Below are 21,867 nucleotides of genomic sequence, written 5' to 3' on the forward strand. Positions count from 1 at the left end.
TTATGTCAGCGAAACTTGTCGAGTTGAGCGTTTGAGTGGCGCCAAAATCTTTGTCGTATTTACAGCAGGCGTTACAATTAAAATTGTCGGGGCTTGTGTTGCCTTGATATCGGCAAAATGGATCAAAAGTCGGAAAGCAGACAGTTTCCGTGCCTGTTACCCTTCTTTGTAAAATTCTTTGACTGTAAAGCGGAGTTTTAAAAGCAGTGCGGAGGAATTCCCGAGAGGTCACGAAAAATGCTTTAGAAACTGTGCCATTGCCTGTGCGATCGGGCACCGACAGGTATAGGGCGCGAATTATGTTGTCTAACAGCGAGGTAGAACGCTTCCAGTCATTTTCATCAAATCGTAAATGTATGATCCGCCAAAGTCGTGCCCTGTATGATACGGTATTGTATATAAGAGAGCATTCGTTTTTTCGAGGGGTCGGTGGCCGAGAGGTTTATTTTTTTTGGGGGGGGATCAAATTTTACAATAGTTTATATAGAATTAAGGCAAAAACAAGAGAATTGACCGAAAAGTATATAAAACAGAATACGAACATGGCTTTATTCTGTCGGCACAGATGATAACAAACAGAAAAGAGCACTTTTGTTCACAAAAATAAAAAATTCGGGTTGACAAAGAGAAATAAGTGTCTAGACAATGTTCACGATATAACTTTTATAATAGTTTGAATACTGTGAAAAATTGCTAAATTGCTAACAAACAAATATAGGTAAGAACACCAATGGGACAAGTGCTTTTTAATAAGTTATTCTGACGAGTCACTTTGACTGTCAAGTTCATTGATGTAAATTGCATCTAATCGGTTCTGATTGGTCGTTTTGACTGATGGATGGTAAGCCAGTCTATTTTCTGTCAACTATTCATTCACCATTCGCAGGACAATGGTGTACCTGTGACTGTTTATCAGTATGAAATGAGATATTGGGACCATGTAGATGCTCCTATTTTTTGTCTCCAAGTATAGTAACCTTTTGGGGATGTATTACAAAATGTAAAAAAGGGCTTTACACAAATACTTTGAAACAATATACTGCAGACAGTTTTTCTTTTCAGAGTAACTTGTTTTATTGTAAAACATGCAAGTGAAGAAAGAATTAGCTTTATTGTATGCGATTTGTAATCGAGAAACAATACAGTAAAGTTAACGATACTGCAGGCATTTCTGTTTTATTTTCTCCAGAGTAACTGTTTTAGATGGACTAAGGAAGGCGGCAGGGAACGACATGGATACGTCAGACAATGAGAAAAGACAGCGACATCATCAATATCGACAGCGTTATATATTTATATTAAGGCCTATGTACATGCGACAAAAAGAGCCTTTCTTTACATTACACTTCATAAGTCAGAATAACACAATATCAGAGTATCTTCACAATTGATTTTACAATTTTATGGCAGTCTATGCTGATTTGACAGAAATCAATGGTTTGACCATGTAAAATGATGAATTAATGAGAATCTCTTGTGAAATAAATAAATGTGGAAAAAAATACAAATTTTTTATATGTTGGCGGCCATTTTGAATATTTAATGAGGTCCATGACTACAATTTGCATATTTTGCGAACAAGTGGTTTACGGTGATTCTTAAAATACATGGTTATGGGGGACAGTCTTTGATTATTTCAGAAGTCAGATGTCATTCCACATGGTATTCCAAATGTCAACTCCAACCCAGGGTTTTGGGGTTCAAAGGGTTAATCAAACCAACCAGATGAATAATTGGGGATCAACATTTTACGATTGATGAATTGTGGGGTCGTAATGTAGAAAAATAATTTGGAGGGGTCGCTTTTGGCATTCCATTTGTAACTCAAATTCCACCGACCTCCCCCTCCCCACAAAAAATGAATGTTCCCTCAGTTATAAACTTTTGATGTATTTTGAAAGCGTCTGAATGAGCATTTTCATTCCGAAAACAAGAGCATTTTCAGTATCGTTGTTTCATCTTCACGACAAAATATCGACATCAAAGCTTTAAATAACTCTCTGATACACCCCAATCACTCAGAACGGAAGTGACATGTCGTCCCTCGAGCGACGAGTCAGTTTAAGCCATGAGCTTCCGCCTAATTTCATCTTTAATTTCAAAATCAGCGCGCCTTTGAAGAGAGGGCGGACTCTTTGAAAACCTCTTGAGCTTTTATTGCTTGTATGGGAAGTGTGGGATACCATCAAAGGCGCCATGTGCTAGCATGTAGCTTGAGCATGCTACAGGGGCGATTTTTAGCATATTTTAAGTGTGCCGGTATATTTGTACCTGAAACTGTCAAATGCATGAACAAGGAGATTGTTTGAAAGTAAGCTAAAATTCATCGACTGAAAGGGATTTCGAGCCACCAAATGTAGGTGGCTAGATAATGTATGTTGTGTTAATGCATATATATATATATAATATATATATATATATATATATATATATATATTATATATATATATATAATATATATATATATATATATATATACATATATATATATATATATATATATATATATATATATATATATATATCAGTGATGTTACAGCTTATGAAAATCATGTCGAAATGTTCAGTTTTGCACGATAAAAAGATGGTATTTTTCAGATTATCATAATAAAATCTGTCAACCCACGTTTCAGGCATTACAGCGACCATCATCGTCTGTCGCCTGCTGACCCTTGTTTTTGTGCAAAACTTAACATGCGACGTTATCTTCATGGACATTGTCACTTTGTTACACGGAGACGGAGAAGGAAAATAGTGACCTATAACGCAGGAAATGACTGAGAGGTGATGGGGTTGGAACTATACTTTGCAGTCACAATACAAGTGATGGATATAAAGTAGATCGTCTCATTGCGCCTTAGGTTTCGCATTATTAACAGTGTGCTGATTTGAAAGTCGGGTATAGTAACGGAAAGTTTAGAAATGCATTCAACCGCACAGGGAGAAAATAACTACCAAATGGCAAATGATATGTAAATAATTCAAAGGTATTATTTATCTCATTGTATAAACGCTAAAATACATCAATGTAGATGATATGAATTTTTTGTACTCACATTTTCCATATCGGGTGCTTTTTCAAGTGAAAGTAAGCTCCTCACACACGTTATTTCCTCGGATGTGAATAAAAAACAGAAGAAAATAATCATGAACTCAAATCGTATGAACTGAAATTATTCTTATGCTTGCAATGGACTATGGGAATTCTTATTGACGGGGAATATAGAGGTCTAGGATTGAATATGCGAGAAATGTGGAGTTTTTGAAATTTTAGCGGAAACTGCAATGAATCATGGGATTGCGTCTTGTTGTAGGCAAACTAGAGAATCTGCAACATCTTGTTATTTGTCATTCTGGAGTGGATTTGTAATTTTCATGGCGTGGACCTTAAAGCAGACGATAGAATCATTGATATGCCTCGCGTTTTGTTTCTTCCGGCATAATTTACATATTTCATGAGTGGAGGATAAATCCTCAATAGGTATTGGTTGGCTGGAGATTTACATATGAAATATTGTTTGAGTGAATTTACCATAGTGTTTAATGATCTTAGTTACGGCAAAGCCGGCTGTGAATTCTCTCCCGGGAAACTAATGATGATTCTAGCAGAACAGAGCCGAACTGAAAGTTAAAACCTGCGGGGAAAAAAACATACGTTAATAAATCACTGTGCTGTAAAACCGAAATCGTCCGCCATATCGAAAACTCTGTCAACATAGTCTATAGTCGGACGCGAATGGCAACTGCAAAACTATAACACGTGAAAGTCACGTGATAGGCAAATGATAACAATAAAGCCTTCTTTTTATCGGGACATTTTGGTGTGTTGGATAATGAATGTCCCAAAGTGATGACTTGTTATATGAGAGACCAAGAAGCTGCACTTTCAGAACCTACTGCCTTAAAACATAAATTACGAAATTGGTGAGAATTAGAATGCCTCTTAATGATAAGGTTAACAAAGAAACCACTTCAACGATGGTCATTTGACCAAACTGACATATGTGAAAGGACGAATCATATCACTTATCTCGTATTCGAAAAACAGTTTCATCTTACTGTTACTTAGAGTGGTACGCGCATGCATCGGCAGTGAAGTTTTAAAAATTACTTGATATTCAACTCAGGGTGAATTCAAACCATTCTATTTTACGGTAACGAATATAATTCAAGTCAGGTGATTAATTTTTGAATCAGCGAAATAGAATAACCGAAAAAATATTACAGTTGGTCTTGTTAGCTCCATTGAAAAAATTATATTTTTGATTTTCACAAGAACATATATGTCCATCATAAAAATTTAATTTTCTTTATCGGTTTCATAAATGAGACTTTACAAACTCTTGACCAGAATAAAATCGTTCGATATTAAAGGTTGAAAAATTAGTCCCACGTATAGCACCTTGTCCTTAATTACGGCCAAATTTAGGATTTAGCCGACTAAAACCGAAGAAAACAGAAGGTAACCCTGCTTATCCGCTGCATTGGCGGGTAAGACATGACAAAGATCGACAGTGAAAATCAATCAAGTCGATCAAACATGTCCAAAAATTGAGGGGTTGCTTCACATCGGATTGATACCAGAACACCTTACTCCATCAACTCGATATAGTTTACACAACGCGGACACCGCTAAACAATACCCAGAAAAGAAATTCTTCCGCATACAGGAACTTTCTTTATCAATCGGCCTTTGAGAACGCCTGTCAGGGAATAGAAAAGTTGTAATGCTCAGGCCCCGACATTTCAAAAAAGGTACAACAAAAGGAATCTCCATTTAATTTACATAAATGTCAAAACCAATCAATCAAACGCTAACACTAACATGTACTTTTCCTTTTCCTTATTTTTTACGCTGATAGAACTGTTTTCATTTTTCAACGTCAGTCGACACTCAATTATTAATCATTCACGCACAATAAAATGCAGGAGTTTGCCTCTACCTACGCTATTTCAATGATATTTTGTAACTTTGGTTCATCGATGAGCTCTCAACAGAATTTTAGCTTTTTCTGTTAAGTTAGCCCTGGCACTTAATTGTTGTCGTTGTTGTTGTTTATTTGCTTATTTCTTTATAATTCAACACCTGCCTGCTGATCATTACATATAAACCCAATGGCTAAAATCCAACATCGACGAAAACATTAATGTCTTGTCGACTTCCAACCATAAAACCTTCAGTTTGATGTAAAACATGTTATAAAAAATTTCACATGTAGATACGGTAATTTTGACCATGACAATATATCTCAAAACAGGTACAATAGACATGGACATTAGGAATATACTATGGAGAGAAATATGAATTGAGAGGGGAGGGAAGATTTTACAGTACATTATTATCGACGAACCTGTCTAGAATTGGCGGAAATCCCTGCTTTTGTGAAATGAGGTTTGGTTCAGGCAACTGTATGTCTCACTCGGAAAGCGGTTGCTGTGATATTAGTCTTGCGACGTGAATCCATCACAGAGCTGACCGGAAGAGTAATTTGGCGGGAAAACTCGTTGACGAATTTCATATCCTGATTCGCCCCTAATGGAATCTAATTCGTCACTTTTTATTCGCTTAATGGAAGGCAGGTATGTTTACCCGGCATAAAGAGAGTGCTGTTTAAGTCGCGCATTTCAACTGTCGGATTTGTCAGGAAAATTAGCTCAGAGGAAAACGCAATTTGAGGTTTTTCTCTTCTCCCACATTTACTTTATACAGTGAGCATGCGTGGTGGGCGTCGTTGACTCTGAACGAGAGCACCTAAAGAGTCTAATTTCACTCTCCGTTTTATAACTATTTTTTAAAAACGTCTTCAGGTTTAAATTTTGACAGATCTTAAATGTCACTTTCTGGAGTTGAAAAAGAAACACTGAGCACAACTTAGCAGAAAACAATATTTAAGGCTGACAAAGCCTATTGCCGCCATAATAATATTTTTTAAGCAATTGCAAACCGTTTTCAATTAACTTGTGGTTCACGGACGCACCGGATTACATAACTAAACATGGCAATCTGGGTTAATTTGAAAACACAACCAAAGATGTTCTACATTCCCTCAATTTTGAGGGAAAAGTGCGCAGGTGTAACTTATTTTTTGAAGGATAGACTGGATTAGAGAATAAAATGGAGATTTAGCATTTCTTGCAAACGTGGAAAAACAGTGCAAGTATCTTATTTTTTCACACCGGATTCTCGGCTAGGTCTGTACATCACATCTAGGCTTATTGAAATCCAGACAAAGCGAGGGCAAGTTAATAAGTCCGAAATTCGCGTGTGGATAAAACTTTGACCGTTAACACGTCGTGTATAACGTTCTCTGCTGAGATGCTACTATATATGGGAAGAAGACAAAATCTTTGCTAAAATAACGACATGAAAGTAGGATAGTTTTTTAACAGTGGAGAACATAATTTGTAAAATGTACCGGAATGACAAACTTACTTTGTTAAAATATACACCTTATATTTTGCAAAAAACATGTAAATCTTACCTTTCTCTCGCAATTGTCATCAGAGCCATCAAATAGCAAATACCTGCCATATGCCGGTTCCAGTAATCGTAAGACGGCTCGAATTTATATGTGCGCTGCCCGATTGCAATTTTGCCATCAAACCTGATTTTTTATCTCATGATATTAAGTAGTATGCGGATGAACCGAGCTCCAATGACAAAAAGTCGGATAGACCAGTGTTTGTCACATTTTCGGGCTCGCTTCTCCTTTTTGGTCGTCCCTCTCAAATGAGTGATACTGCAACTTTTAACTGTTTGGGCTCTGCTGCGTCGCACGCGTGAGAACGTAATTGTCTGATTTTGTTAAAAGAATAAGTATCGATGACAACTAATAGAATATTCATCATTTTTACGACAGATCATTTTTTTCCGGTTCGATGAACAACACTGGAATAGGTCGCCATAAACGAGAAACGGGCGTCGAAATCATCAAACAGACTCGCGGCAGCTCAGGTCGGTCGTTACCTTCGCACAATGGCTCCAAGCGACAAAAATTTACACAAATTAAAGCTCTCTTTCTACTGGCAGGTCAAATGTTGCCCATATTGTTTGCGTGACACCGACAGTAATATCCTGCTTGCTGAACACGTTAAAGCCTTTCTCCCGTATAAAAATATAGACCCTGTCAGCTTGAACGCGATATAGCGATAATACATGGTTTGCAGCGATAAAAACCTCTAGTGGGCAGACTGTTCGCTCTCGTTGTCGGCTCCTCTGCGCAGAGACGAATGGACTACAGTCGTTATTTGTCTATTGATGAGTCGCTATCGTCAATTGAAGCAGGCCTAGTATATATTCCTCCGTCTCTTTATGAAACCAAATAATGAAGCATTGTGAGCGATTTTCACAGGCTACAAAGGACTAGAGATTTTATTTCAAGTTGGATAAGGTTCGACGAGCTATCAGCAAGCAGAAACAATGCCAGCCACGTCACATCCATCAATGAGATTGAAAAATTAAAACCCAGCTCTCAATTCACATACAACGGCAGTGAATAAGCCCTTTGAATATTCCATCGTCAAATGTGATGGCGCACAGTCAATAAAAAGAAATTCCTCTATTCTGATTACAGTACTTATTATATTTTAACAATGCTACTTCCCTAATAGCTTGCATCGAACGATTCATCTTGCTGTAATAGGGGTTTTACTCCCGACCTGGCTTACACTGCATTACTCACGATTACATGGTTGTCGGATGTGCTCGGAAGCCACCGGCGGGCGCGTTTGGTGCCCCTTCTTTTCGTTGGTTCCGCGCGAGCAGTCGACCTCATCATGTCTCAGTACAAAGGGATTGTGAATGCAGAACACTGAAGACTCGACATCCAACTCTATTCATCAAGACAGAAAAATAACCAACATATTCTTGGACTAAATTTCAATTCCCCTTGTTTAGAAGAATGAATCGCCTATTGAACTCGCTTACCAGATAGACTTGTCGACCAAATATTCGCAGCAAATAAAGCACGCCTTGGAAAAGACAGCTATCCTCCGTCGCTGAAAAACAATCCTGCTAGCAAACTATCAGTATCTTCCGCAAGACTTCTCCTCTATGACTAAGGGTTAGCCACCAGGGATGGCTTCTATCTTTCCAAACATCTGGAAGAAAAAACAACAGAGTTGGGAGGAAAAAATCAGCATTTCATCGCGATGACATATATGAGTACATTTCATCTTCCCTAGAGATCAAAAAATCCCAGATAAAAAAAGAGAAATAAAATATTGAGCGATTTTGGATAATGGAATAAAGATAAAATGTCTGTATCGGCAAACATCTCAGCTTGGTTAATTATTTCGATCGAGTTCCCCTTTTCTATCGTCACCTCTCGGCGTGTAAAGCTGGAAGTTAATTGGATAAGCTTGAGCAAATTTTGTAACGAAATAGAAACTGTGACGATGAACAATAAAGACCAAGTATTACTGCGCCGACTATGCTAATTAGCAATAAGGAATAACAATCACCTTTCAACGAAGTCATTCAATGGCGAACAAAAAAGCAATATCAGCCATGCTTTCGTTGATAACTCTTTTGTGATTTTTAAATGACCATTAATTTTTTTCTCCCGGTCTTTACTTGGCATTCTTTGACCGACAGTCTCCTTGTCGAAAACCAAGACAAACAACAGAGACAGAAGAGCTTAAACTTGAGTCATGCGCTCTTTGTCGTCAAATGAATCTAAAACTAATGATGAAAACCATTTGTATGTTTGTTTGTTGTTTCTTCTAAGATTAGTGTTGTTTTTAAGAAAGGGCAAATATTTCATTATCGTACGATGAATGCTGACTCGTTGAAGAAGTGAGAAATGTTTACTCGCAGAATAGAGTGCAGAAGTCAAGTTTATCTCTGTGTGCGGCAGATAAACCAGCTGCTATATTTAATATGTTTCCATAATTTTTTTGTTTAATGCAGTTTCTTTTCCTACAGAAGAAACATCGTGTCAAAATTCCTTGTGATCAACATAGTGTGCGTAAACTCTGCCATTAAATCGTGAATGACTGAATTTTAGTGAAGAACACATTTGCCTGCGATGACGTTGCTGCGCATGCGCATTAGATTTAGTTTGTAACATATACTTTAGGGAAAAATGGAAAACAGAAATGATGAAAATACTATCAAAAGTAAGCGATGATGCTCCCTTAATATCTCGGGAACAATATCTTTATTTCAATTTTTACTGTTTTTTGGGGTTTTTTGGGGGGGGGCTGAGCACCCTACATGAAAGATTAGTGGGTAAGTCTGTGTTCTAAACTATGTCAGAAATGTTCATTAGCTCGCTTTGTATAAAGATGCATATATTAAAGTGTACCACCATCATCGTCCTGTCTTCTTGCAGCTAATTCTAATAGCGAGATGGTTTGCTATTTACTTCAAGTCTTATGAGCTGAGGACATTAGATTTTTCTATTTTGTCAGCATCGTATAGCATGAAGATGATTAAAGCATTATATTTCTACTTTCAAGATCATGATACATCGTCCTGTACTTGGTAGTTGTACTTGGTATTGCTGTATTGTTTATTAGAACACGACACATATCGTTGGACTTATCAAATACGCAGCCTAGATTTGATTGTAGTCTTCATTTGATCAACGTTCACAATTCGCTCTTTAACACTTACTGTCACGTTAAAAGTGTCAGGATCGTTTTATCATCATCATTTCTATACCAATACCGGAATGGTCAAAAACGGATTACTGTTTCTCACTTTTGTTGATTAAAACACGAGACAAGTCAAAATTGGGTGGTGAGTTATATGTTGTACTTAGAGAATTCATAGACCCTCATGCTGTCGAAGGCGACCTGGAACTACATTACATCATGTAAGGGACACTATTGTGCATTAAAGGGACACTATCGTTGCTTTGTGTTTTTTATTGTTTGTATTTTTTTCCTTTTTTTAAATTAAACGATGTCGATGAGGCATGATAAGATTCATATCAAACATTTGCAGTTTGTGTAAGGAGCAGGTAGCTCATTTGCATATACTTCAGTAGATGCCGGAATTACCGTATTCTCTTTGTCTATACGTTGAATTGAAGATATATTTTACTGTTGGAAGTAGTGGTGGCTCTACTGTCAATGGTTTTTGCAGATCACTTCGTCACCAAGTTTTAGGGCTCTGACAATATAAAATTAGAAAAACTCAATGCTCAAAGAAATCGACTCTGTGTCTTTAAATCACTAAGCGACGTTTTGGTCTTGTGAAGGCAAATGCTGCGAATCAGTTCCAGTGTCGCTATTGATTTTGACAGTTTGAACGGTAAAAATGCCGCCATATCTTGCCATTAGCCCATTTTCTATCTTTTTTTCGTCCTGTTTTTCGTCCGTCCTGTTACGCCCATGATGCGAACGGAACTGGAGTTTTTCAAAACCATAGGCAGCATAACAAGTAGATGCCGATACAAGTTTTCAATGAATGCATTTTTTCTTCTCTTTAGAAGTAAGTTTTGCTATCGATGTCGAGACTATTATCGATTTTGTCTCGACAAGGCGTAAATATATACTAGTATTTGGGAGACAGAAACACGCCGACATATGTGTAAAGAGAAGAGAGCGCCTACAAACAAAATACTATGGATTTAAAATCTTGTCTTTAATTTCATGATCGCGTTTTGGTTATCGAGTTTTGGTTACGAGGCCGAAACATTCTGTATGTTTGGTGATTTTGTCGGGAAAAAATTATCAGTTCTGAAACTGAAAGTGAGACCACTGCATGGACAGTTATTGTGACTAATATGGAAGGGAGGGGTGGTATTGGTATGATAGGACAAAAGTGACAGTTTGAAGTTCTTCCAAATAGGTAGAGCTATAAAGCATTAAAACAGAGGCTGAGGGAATCAGTGTTTTTAGAAGATTAATACGAAAAAAGCAAAACCTGGATGAGACTCCATTAAACACGAGAACAAAGGGAATAAGTAATAAGTACATTTTGTGAATTCTTAACGTGGCTATCAAAGTGTATCTAAGTTGTAACTCTCATATTGACACAATGCTACACCCTATCTTTGGTACTTACAGCCAAGATGTAAGTGCTATGCTTTCTTTAAAATGTTGCTTTCAAGGATGAGATTTTATGAATATTTGTATATTTAGAGCAATTTTCGTCACGTGACCAAGATTGAGGCTTCAACTTCCCATAATTGTTCCCTACAGGCTTATTATCTAAGGAATAGATGGGAAAATTACTCTCCAATTTAAACGCGTTAAGTCAGATATACAATGCGTTGATTAAACTAAATAAATAGATGAGCTTATTTGGTTCCTTAAAGTTTTCAAATCACCCGCCATAATAATGAATATTATGTCTTATTCCTATATTTGCAGTCAGTTGACGGAGTTACAAAATTGTCAATTTAGGTTCTCTTTTGATGAGTCATTCGAGACATTTTAATTATATCGGTGAATTTCAAAGCCTTAAAAAGACACAGACATTAAATGTTTTCAAGTCAATCATTAATTAAAACACTGTTCACAGCAAATGTGTCTCTTTAACAAGGCATCGTGCCCTTCACACGTGCTGTTGCAATTCTATTGTGGTACATTCTATTTTTAGTAAATTCAGGCAGACCTAAAAATATTATTTGTAGTGTTGTGTTTACACGACCGTATAAGTGATGTCAATTAGCACTGCTTATTAAATTGCTCTAGAGTGTCACTTTATATCTCTGCTCAGTATTTGTGTGTCAGACGATACCAAACAAAGAATCATTTATTCCCATTAAAACACCCCATAATTTTCCCCCAAGTAATCATGTTAACTGCGCCGAGTTGATGCATGAAACAAAATTAACTTTGGGATACAGTCATCGGAACTACGCTCATAGGTCCTATGGGACCCATACGACCAATGTAAACACTGTATCCAAAGTACGATGGTGATTGATGAAAGTTAAAACATGTCTGTCATAATCTACATCGTTAAATTTAAATGTTGTAGCTATGATGATATCACGCACGAAATACATTGTTTGTAAACTTGAAACTCGCACAGGCGCAGTTCTGACGACGGTATCCCTTTAAATTTGTGTACGACTTATTGTAGGCCGACTTGTAGCGCCGATTCTCTGACATCAGAGTTTGGAACGTTTGTTCCACAAGCCGTCTTTTTTGGAGTTTCTCAAATATAATTACGGTCACGCAAACATACCTAATACCGGTGACAAAGGATACTTTTCATCGCCCCACCAAAATCCCTAAAAGAAGGAGAAAAGTGTGAACACTCGCTTACTAATAATGATTCAAACTTGGAGTAAAATCTGATATTCTCGTTCGAATGAGAACACACGACGATCACACGATAGCACGTGAATACTCGGAACATTTTGATTGGGCCCTCAACATCGATTACTAAAGTGTCTGGCACAACAGCCCCGAGAGAAATGCACGCGCGCTTTAAATGCGCGACGCGATAAAACTTTTATATGATGTGTTTTCTATATTCAATGATGGATTCGTGACTTACCGTAATTTGAGAGAAGTTTAGCAAATCTACCATCTCCAACCCTAGGCGGGTACATTACGCTCTACAAATGGGAACCCAAAATGTTGTCTCACGAAGCGCATTGAATGCTAGCTTCCTGTTCAGAATCTGAGTGGATCTTCTAAAGTAGAGACCCATAGCAATCGATACTGTGTGTGAGTAAACATCGCCATTTTTAGTTGACGGGAAGACAGGGCACTGGGATTGCAGTCTCTATGCAATACCATACATCAATGGCAATACCATTTGCGTATTTATAGCCTGTACATCGCCGTCCCAGACATTAAAAACTGAAAATATGATGTGAAGCCATCTCTTCTTAGATGTCACGGCATATGACACCATCTTCCCGCAAAAACATCACTCTACAGCAGACCCTTTGCATCCCTTGCTACGGATTAGGCGGGAAAAGTATATTACATATTTTCGTCTCCGTAGTGAACCTGACTATGTGATGACTTGTGTGTATTCCGTTCTGCTAAGGGCACAGTACCCTCCCTCTCACGAGCAACTTTTTTCTCTGTTGCACAGCTCACGTGTCGGCATTGTATCAATTAAACATCATTAAACACCAGAGCTATTTTGAACTCTAGAACTCTCCTTTCTAACGATGGTTCATTATGCTGTTAAAAACATACGTTTCTTCGAAAATCGCAGCCACGAAAATGTTTGTTTTAGAACTTCGATTTACCCCATGTACATGTGTCACAGAAACTGTCAGTGATGATGATTTGCGCTTCGCAATGAGGAGATGGGTAGCTCACGTAACTTCGTTTTGTTTTAAACATTGTTGATACACAGAACTAGAAATAATTCGCTGGAAAGTTGTTCATGCGATTTTTAAACGAATTTGCATGTTTCAGTAGGCACTGAAGTTGAACTTAATTTTTTCCGACCATATAGGCTACAAGACACCAACGAACGTAAATAAAACAAAAAATCCATATTATTAGGGTGACAACTATGGCCTGTACTACATTATTTTGATAAAAAATATCCAAATGCCTTAAAATGATGATATCACTGTTTTAAAGACAATTTATTTGATGTTAGGGCTCTTTCTTTTTAATGGTAATTTTTGCCAGTTATTTGCACCTCGGTCTTCGCCGCAGTCTGTCACGTAGTGAATGTTACTTGTTAAAGTCATAATCAAATGGCCAACTGGTATGTAAATGTTTGATAATTAAATTTCCAAACCAAAATTAAAGTAATTGCCTACGCCTTTTTGCGCTGAACTGCAGGCAAGTATCGTCATTATACCTGTCATTACCCTCTTGTTTGCAACTTCGTGAAAATTTCGCCTTTATGCAGCACGATCGAACAAAGGAGATCTTTTCGTGTATGTGTCTTATTTATGGCTGTCGTAATTTGGTCTGTCACAGCACGAATAGATTAATTCAGAACACTATTTGAGATTTTCAAAGAAGTTATTTACCGGTTTCACACGACTGAGTACCTTGATGGATCTTCTTGAACATGGAATCCGACAGAAAAGTAATAAATGCCCATGCAAAATGGCGGGAAGCGGAGTATTAGTGCACAGCTGTAGTACACTCTGCCGCACTATGACGGTTATCGTGGCTATAAATTGTTTGTATTGATTTCACTGACGACATGGTATATGCAGGTCTTTCCTCAAGCAGCGTCATTTTCCCGTTAAAATTACTGAAATTTTTGTTGCCATTTTCCCGCCGAAACTATAAGTCTTTTTGTCGCGAAATCGTGGAATCTCGATCCACATTTTATAACTGTTCATTTCAAACATAATTGCGGAGTATTTCTCTTTAGTTTCAGAGTATGAAATTTGACTTTGCCTACTGTTTTTCCTAAAAGTTCTCAGACGGCAAATATTTTGAGCGGGTCTGTTGTTTTGGCAACAGCCGCAACATCGTTTGTGTTCTTTTTGTGCACAGATATCGATGTGAAACATAACTAATATGGTCTTGAAAATAATATGAATTCTCTTTCCTAGGATGACAAAAATTGCTGCGAGCAGCAATGGTAAGTTGACCGACTTCTGTAATACACTTAGCAATGTGTTGAAACTCCATTCATTCAATAGACGGAAAATATGTCTTTCCTCGATAAACTATGAGGGATTTTGATACCAAATTATATTATGTAGCGTGATAAGTTGAAATGATTTAAGACTGTAATAAAATTTTCCCTTCTCCTCAACGTGGAAATCGTATTAACGTACCAGTCGCATTTAATTGCGATTTCGACAGCGATGACGATAAAAAACCATGGTAACTGGGCAATGAGTTGACAGATATTAGAATTTTGCATTCATGTTTACGTGACCCGCAATAAACGTGCGATAGCAAATTATCTCTACGTACCAACGCTTAGATTGGAGCACAAAAGGAAATCTTCGGTTTGTCTGTCATCGTGCACTTCCCATGAGAATTTGGTTGCGGTGGAATTATTCCAGCGAATTGTTCCGTATGAGACACATACATCACTGTAAATGTTAATTTAATTTTTACGAACATTGACGTATATGGTAATGCTGGAAGGGCGAATGGCCGCGTGCCATCGTAACCGCGTTGGTGGTGCGTCTCCTCGCATCACACTGACCTTGTAGGGACTGGAACTGAAGAGGAAACGACAGCCAGAGTAAACACTAAGCAATTTATTTGTACATCATCCGAAAACACAACCTGAATCAGTTGCATGGTCAGCGTTGTGCCGTGCTTTTACGTTTACAGCATGACAGAAGGAGCGAACAATGGTGCTTCTGTCTATGGTTACATTCAGTAACTTATACGAGGAATGGATCGGCAAATGGCGGGCAATGAAGTGGTAGAAAAGTTGCGTTCGGTGAACGAACTGGCGATCAGCGTGTGTTATTGGCATGCCTGTATGTGATGACAATGACAACAACAGTGACGAGGGATAAATTTAATTTAGGCGAATTGGTACGCAAAAAGGTTCCACTGGTGGCTCATCATGGGTGTACTCGGGTACAAGTTTTCGGACTCTTAATTTTTACGATGCTCTTCTGATCTACTACTTGTTGGACCCATTTAGAAGCTCTAAAAGCGAAAAACAATTTCACCTATTGGTTTTTTAAGAACATCGAAAATTTCATATTTTTCCCATAGAGTTAACAAAGGGATGGCGGCCATTTTGAATTGCAAATTTATTTATTTATTTATTTATTTATTTATTTATTTATTTATTTATTTATTTATTTATTTATTTATTTATTTATTTATTTATTCATTTCTTATTTATTTATTTATTTATTTATTTATTTATTTATTTATTTATTTATTTATTTATTTATTTATTTATTTATTTATTGTATTGACATCGGTAAATGTTGGGCAACTTGTTTCTCTAAGGCCAATATTTTCACAGTGACACCGAATATATTTTCTTTATATGGTAAGAAATAAAAATAAATAAGGTTTCATTGAGAAAATTTTGAGCAACTGTTTAAGTCTTTCACTTTCGAGTCGCGTACTACGTTAAAGGAATCTTTTAGAATATATAATGATGGGTAAAATCCAACGTAGGAGTAGCAAGTTTAATTCAGTGTTTGGTACACACTGTGATAGCTTGCTGGTTTTCTGTAAAGTTAGTTTAAAAAAGTAGTAGGTGTCCATGAGTTATAGTGGGTGTATATCTGAGCAAGATGCGGGTATGCCAATTCAATGAGGATGATTAGTGTCTGATATGATGTCAAGGGTGACAAGTGGATCCGTTGGAAGATGTGCTTTTTTCAAGTAGGTAAGGTGTTAAAACGTACAAAGACGGCTAGGATGTCGCAAAGGAAAAGTTGGAATGGTACGCTTCGATAAGGCCGAAGTGATTAAATTATTTGTTTGCGTCCCCGCCCGAGTAATTTTGGGGTTTTTGTTTGTTTGTTTGTTGTGGGGGTCGCGGAAGGAAACACGGTGCGTTTGAATTGAACTAATTTTGAATACTTAAAACGTCTGCAGAATAACAAATGTCACATTGTAGTGTAAATTAAGGAGGCTAAAAAATAAGTTTCTGCCTAGAATAGCACTCATATTACATGGAAACAATCAAGTAAATGTAAAACTTGCGTGTGTAAAATTTTCGGTGTGAGTTTTTGAACCTCTTACTTTTCAAAATTTTGAGTGGACGCAGAACAGAGAATTTCTCTGGCCTACGTTACACTGACTGGACACTGGACTACGTTACACTGACTGGACACTGGACTACGTTACACTGACTAGACACTGGCCTACGTTACACTGACTGGACACTGGACTACGTTACACTGACTGGACACTGGACTACGTTACACTGACTGGACACTGGACTACGTTACACTGACTGGACACTGGACTACGTTACACTGACTGGACACTGGACTACGTCACACTGACTGGACACTGGACTACTTACACTGACTGGACACTGGACTACGTTACACTGACTGGACACTGGACTACGTTACACTTGACACTGGAATTATGTCACGCTGAGTTTCGGACAACAGTCCGGTGCAGATAGATGCTGAAGTGCATTTATATGCAGGGATGGGATGCAGATGGATATAAGTTGGCGGTATTGAAGGAGTGCAGTCTGGACAGATATGGGTGATGAGACGTGTGGTAAGCATATAGGTGACAAGGCTTGAGTAGATTGTGCGTTAGGTCACGCTCTCATTCTGAGTTTGTAGTCACAGTGTGATGGTAATATGGATAAGATGAATCTGTTGTACGTGGGTGAAATCTGCCAGTCTGACTTCTGGGCTGATTTATTGGTAATTAGGTGGTGGGCTTTGCATCTACACTGCTCGGTCGATAACTTCAAAATATTATTCCTATCTTTATTGCATTAAGTGCTCGTTACGTAAAAAGACGCTATTTTCTTCTTTCATCGCTTATTTCCTTCGTAAAAGTGTCCCCTCGGTTAAAGAGCACCCAGTGAAAAAATGTTGCCTGGGGTGAAAGGCATTGTGGGTAGATTTTGCTCAGGTACACACCAGCTGTTGGTAGCTATATCGAAACAATTTAGGTCATATGTAAATTAACACAGGTTGTAGTAGTTATTTCACCATGGAGGTAAAAAAGAGTACCCCAATGATTTCAGGTAGAAGCCTCGAGGTGACACTGACATCATCATGGCACTTCCTGCCGTCACCCATCACCCTTTGTCAAGCCTTTGTCGGTACCGCCAACGGGAAATAGGCGCATGCGCCAAGCCCGCTTCGCGTGACACATGGCGCCAGTTGAAACGCTATTTCCAATTTAGCAGACCGATTAAAGACGAGTAATAGCCCTAGCAAAATGCAGTATTCGTCCTGGTGTTTTTTGTCCGATAAAATTGAGCATTTGCTGACGTTTAATGGGACAAAAATATCCAATTTTAGGAGATTTCCAGTTATTTCATCATGTCGTCTGACAAGGAGTTTGCTTCTTTCTTTCAAGCTTTCTTCGCGCCTAATTACCGATAGCCATTTGAGGAACTTCTGTCGACATGGCTTTCATTGGCAAGATAGCGTTTATTGCTGAACACTGAGATAACAATGTTTCATTTGCGAAAGAGAGAATTATATCACCGGATTGCTCCACACTATACGCATTGCGGTATTCTGTCTGATTCTATTTGGTGGCAACTTAAAGCATCGTCGAGCTTTACAAGCGACAGGTGATAGGAAAATTTCAAATTGGTCGAAGTCTTTACTCTTCTAAGAAAACTGCTCGTCGGAAGAATACTGAACGAAATTATATCCGTGGTCGCCATGTGTTTGTCTTTGGGTAACCTTTGCAATAGCTGAACATAAATATTAAGCAACCCCCACCCCCCCCCCCCGCCGACGAATGTTAAATTGTGTCATAGATAGTTTCTGCTGTCTATGATTGTGTGTAATACTGTGCTGGTTGTATCGGGCCCAGTATTCTGCATTCTTACAGAGAAAGGAATATCTCTGCATTTTCCACTTCGTTGTAATTCACTAATACTCGCCGGCAACGATATTACGTCATCGACACAAGACCTTTATCAGGGCGTCCACGTTGATTTCGGACGTCGTGAGACATGACAAGAGAAATGATAATTATTCAAATTATTCAAACCTGGGTTTCACAACCGTTGCAACGAACAATAAGATTATATGAGCGACTTGTCTGTAAAACAGAGTGATTTTAAATGGCATTTAAAGGTTTCCTTGTCTCGTGACTAACAAAAATGGCCTTTGAGTTTTATACGAATTATTTCACACTTGAACCCAATGATAATACCACTAGAAGTATCACGAAACATTGATGAGAATTATATTGACAGGGAGATGAATTTCGTGGTCGTCGAAAATATAAAATTTGGTGACAAAATGAAGTGAAATTATGAGCAAGTCTGTCAATATCAAATGTACGCATTTTTCAGTCACTTACGTACTCTGCGGACCAGTCAATGATATTCGCTTAATTAGTTGGCGATGATGATATAATGATGTGACATTTTTATGTTTTGATAATTTCGTCAGAATAGGTTAACACGATGCATTTTGACACTTCCTCATTTCTAAGAAAATCCCCCGCGGACGTAATTGAAACGATTGTCATCGAAAATTTGTCAAACACGAATGCACACTGTTTTCGATGCGATGAAAAGAATTCTCGCTCAAGAAAGGAATGATCAAAATTATCAAGAAAAAACGTCTTGTATGTATGTATGTATGTATGTATGTATGTATGTATGTATGTATGTATGTATGTATGTATGTATGTATGTTTGTATGTATCTTGTATGTATGTATGTATGTATGTATGTATGTATGTATGTATGTATGTATGTATGTATGTATGTATGTATGTATGTATGTATGTATGTATGTATGTATGTATGTATGTATGTATGTATGTATGTATGTATGTATGTATGTATGTATGTATGTATGTATGTATGTATGTATGTATGTATGTATGTATGTATGTATGTATGTATATGTGTATATGTGTATGTGTGTATGTATGTATGTATGTATGTATGTATGTATGTATGTATGTATGTATGTATGTATGTATGTAACTAAATAGTATGTATGTATTTATTTAACTATGTATCTATGTATCTACATGTGAATATGTGTGAATGAATGCATGAACATCGTGACTGTACAAATTGAACTACATTTGTCTGCCTATATTTGGCAACTTATCAACCTATCGATGGGTCAGTGTGTTTGTCTATCAATCATTCTGTACATCTTTTCTCTCGTATATCCATCCATCAATCGACCACATACACTCAATAAAGCCCAGAATTATTGGTAACTTGTCTTTCTAATTTGTCGAGGTTTCATTACCCTAATTATGCTTATTATGGGATTATGTAGATATCCTGATATGTTTCGCTATTAAAAAAACATTAGTTATATCCGAGTTCTGTGTTTGCATTGTACATGTTGATCGTGCAGAATTAAATATTTTATGAAGTGTGTCTCTGCAAGCATGCAGAATGACACAGTCACAGATAGACAGATAGACAGGTACGCAGACGGACGGACGGACGGACAGACAGATAGGCAGGCAGGCAGGCAGACGGACGGACGGACGGACAGACAGACAGATAAGAACATATACTTGATTTTCATGAACAGGAAGTGTAACAACATATGCATTTGCCACGGTTATCTTCGATTTTCAACTTCAGAAAAACCATCTGAAATATACCTTTCCCAATTCTCATTTCTACTATGTTATAATTCGAAAAGAACAGACGTGGTCGCTAAACCAATGGTGTAAAAGTTCTTCTGAACTCACAGAAAGTAACAACAAAAGAAACGAACACCGATGCTATTTTTAAGCATTCATTTCCACAGAAATCAATTACCCGCCTTATGAACAGCAGTCTGAGGACGTCATCAAAGTATGCTCAATATTTTCTATTGTCCTGAATTGCTGCGGGCCCTTACTTTGTTCATATTTACTGGAGATAACTGTAGATCAAATGATATACTTTAGCTTTGAAATGAAGATGTTTTACAGCGCGTCAAAACAAAGAACGTCAAACCTGGTGCATTTCCTTTTGTTGTAACGCTGGTTGTATAAATGTCGCCGGCATGATGGAGTCTCTGCATCGCAGGTTCTTACAGATTGCAATTCAAAAGAGAAATGTTTGTGTGATACTGTAGGAAGTTCATAATGGTGTTACACTGAGTAAATTTGCAGCGTAAAATGTTTTACCACGATATGTTCGGTTCCTGGAAGTGTGTTTTCTAAGTGACAGATAGTGTTCTCTCTCTCTCTCTCTCTCTCTCTCTCTCTCTCTCTCTCTCTCTCTCTCTCTCTCTCTCTCTCTCTCTCTCTCTCTCTCTCTCTCTCTCTCTCTCTCTGCAGTAAGTTTTGTAACTCTGTCTACCTTTTGTTTCTCCGAGCCTGTTTCGCTGCCTAACCGATCTTCTATCCGTCTTTCAGTCCGTTACGTCTGGTCCTTGTTTTCTGACAAAACAGCTAATACCTGACGCTGTGTGAGTCTTGTAAAGTCCATGTTACTTTTGTACAAACACGTCCGTATACGATATTATCTGCCTGGACCAAAGTATACTAGCAACCACATAACAGACCAAGATACAATAACCCACCTGCTTCACAAGAGATGAAGACGGCTGATGAGAGCGAAAGCCAGACTTCGTTTCGATCGCTTTCCCCGTTGCCATGGTAACTCGGCGCTAAGAGATACTATTATCTGGTCGACATTGTTGATTTAACCTCGGCGTTGCTTTCTATAGCGCTACCTGTCATCAAAGCATTCATCACGACTTCTCCGTATTATCAGGGAGTTCAGAGCTTTTCATCCGAGCCTGTTTCTTTTGTTTGAGCGCAACTGCGAATGAGGAGATGTGACGAGGAGTACCCCCTCAGTGTGTGAATGATGGTGATTCTTCAAAGTTGCCCGATCAGCCGTCGGCCATATTAGCAAAATCATGGCCCTGGGAGTACTCTCAATAAACTAATCAATGCTCAATTCAAAACGGGTTTTTCTCTCTCTCTGGGTCTCGTTTTTTTTTCCCTTCGCTTTTGACATCTTCCAAACGAACTTGAAATGCTCTCGGTCGAATGGATACAAGTTTGCGTGATAACGCTGCTTGCTCACAATTTAACTTTAAAGATACTCCCGGTGAACGATTTGACCTCTGTGATCATGTTCGTTGCAACTCGTAAAACCCGCCATCTTTTTTAGTCTACAATTTTTGATCGTGTACTCTCTCTTCTGCGAAAATTTTGTTCTGATTGATCCTCTGAAAACGCTATTTTGATCCAAAACATTGCAATTCATCCTTCTTCTCCCCTTCATCTCTTTTTTTTAAAATTTTAGTTTATTCAGTCTGCAACATTTCATATGTTTTTGATTTGGATACACAGCTATATAACTAGAATGCTCGTCGAGCAAGTCGACGTCAA

The 21,867-nt window shown here is 37.9% G+C and overlaps 1 protein-coding gene across 7 annotated transcripts in view; it reads right to left on the reverse strand.

The window, feature by feature from the left end:
- Positions 1-21,867, reverse strand: part of LOC139118453 (transcription factor Sox-3-like) — a 127,429-nt gene that overhangs the window by 100,046 nt on the left and 5,516 nt on the right. For 3 of the 7 annotated variants that reach the window (XR_011548730.1, XR_011548727.1, XR_011548721.1), the window contains exons 2-3: positions 7,928-8,100; positions 3,057-3,635 (exon numbers count right to left, since the gene is read on the reverse strand). The gene's annotated coding sequence lies outside the window, so the exon portion shown is untranslated. Of the gene's footprint in view, positions 1-3,056; positions 3,636-6,482; positions 6,498-7,927; positions 8,101-20,824; positions 20,840-21,867 lie in introns of those variants that run through there. The other 4 variants (XR_011548724.1, XR_011548722.1, XR_011548725.1 and 1 more) reach the window with 4 other exon arrangements.

The sequence above is a fragment of the Ptychodera flava genome, chromosome 19 (assembly GCF_041260155.1).
Source record: "Ptychodera flava strain L36383 chromosome 19, AS_Pfla_20210202, whole genome shotgun sequence".
Lineage (NCBI taxonomy): Eukaryota > Metazoa > Hemichordata > Enteropneusta > Ptychoderidae > Ptychodera > Ptychodera flava.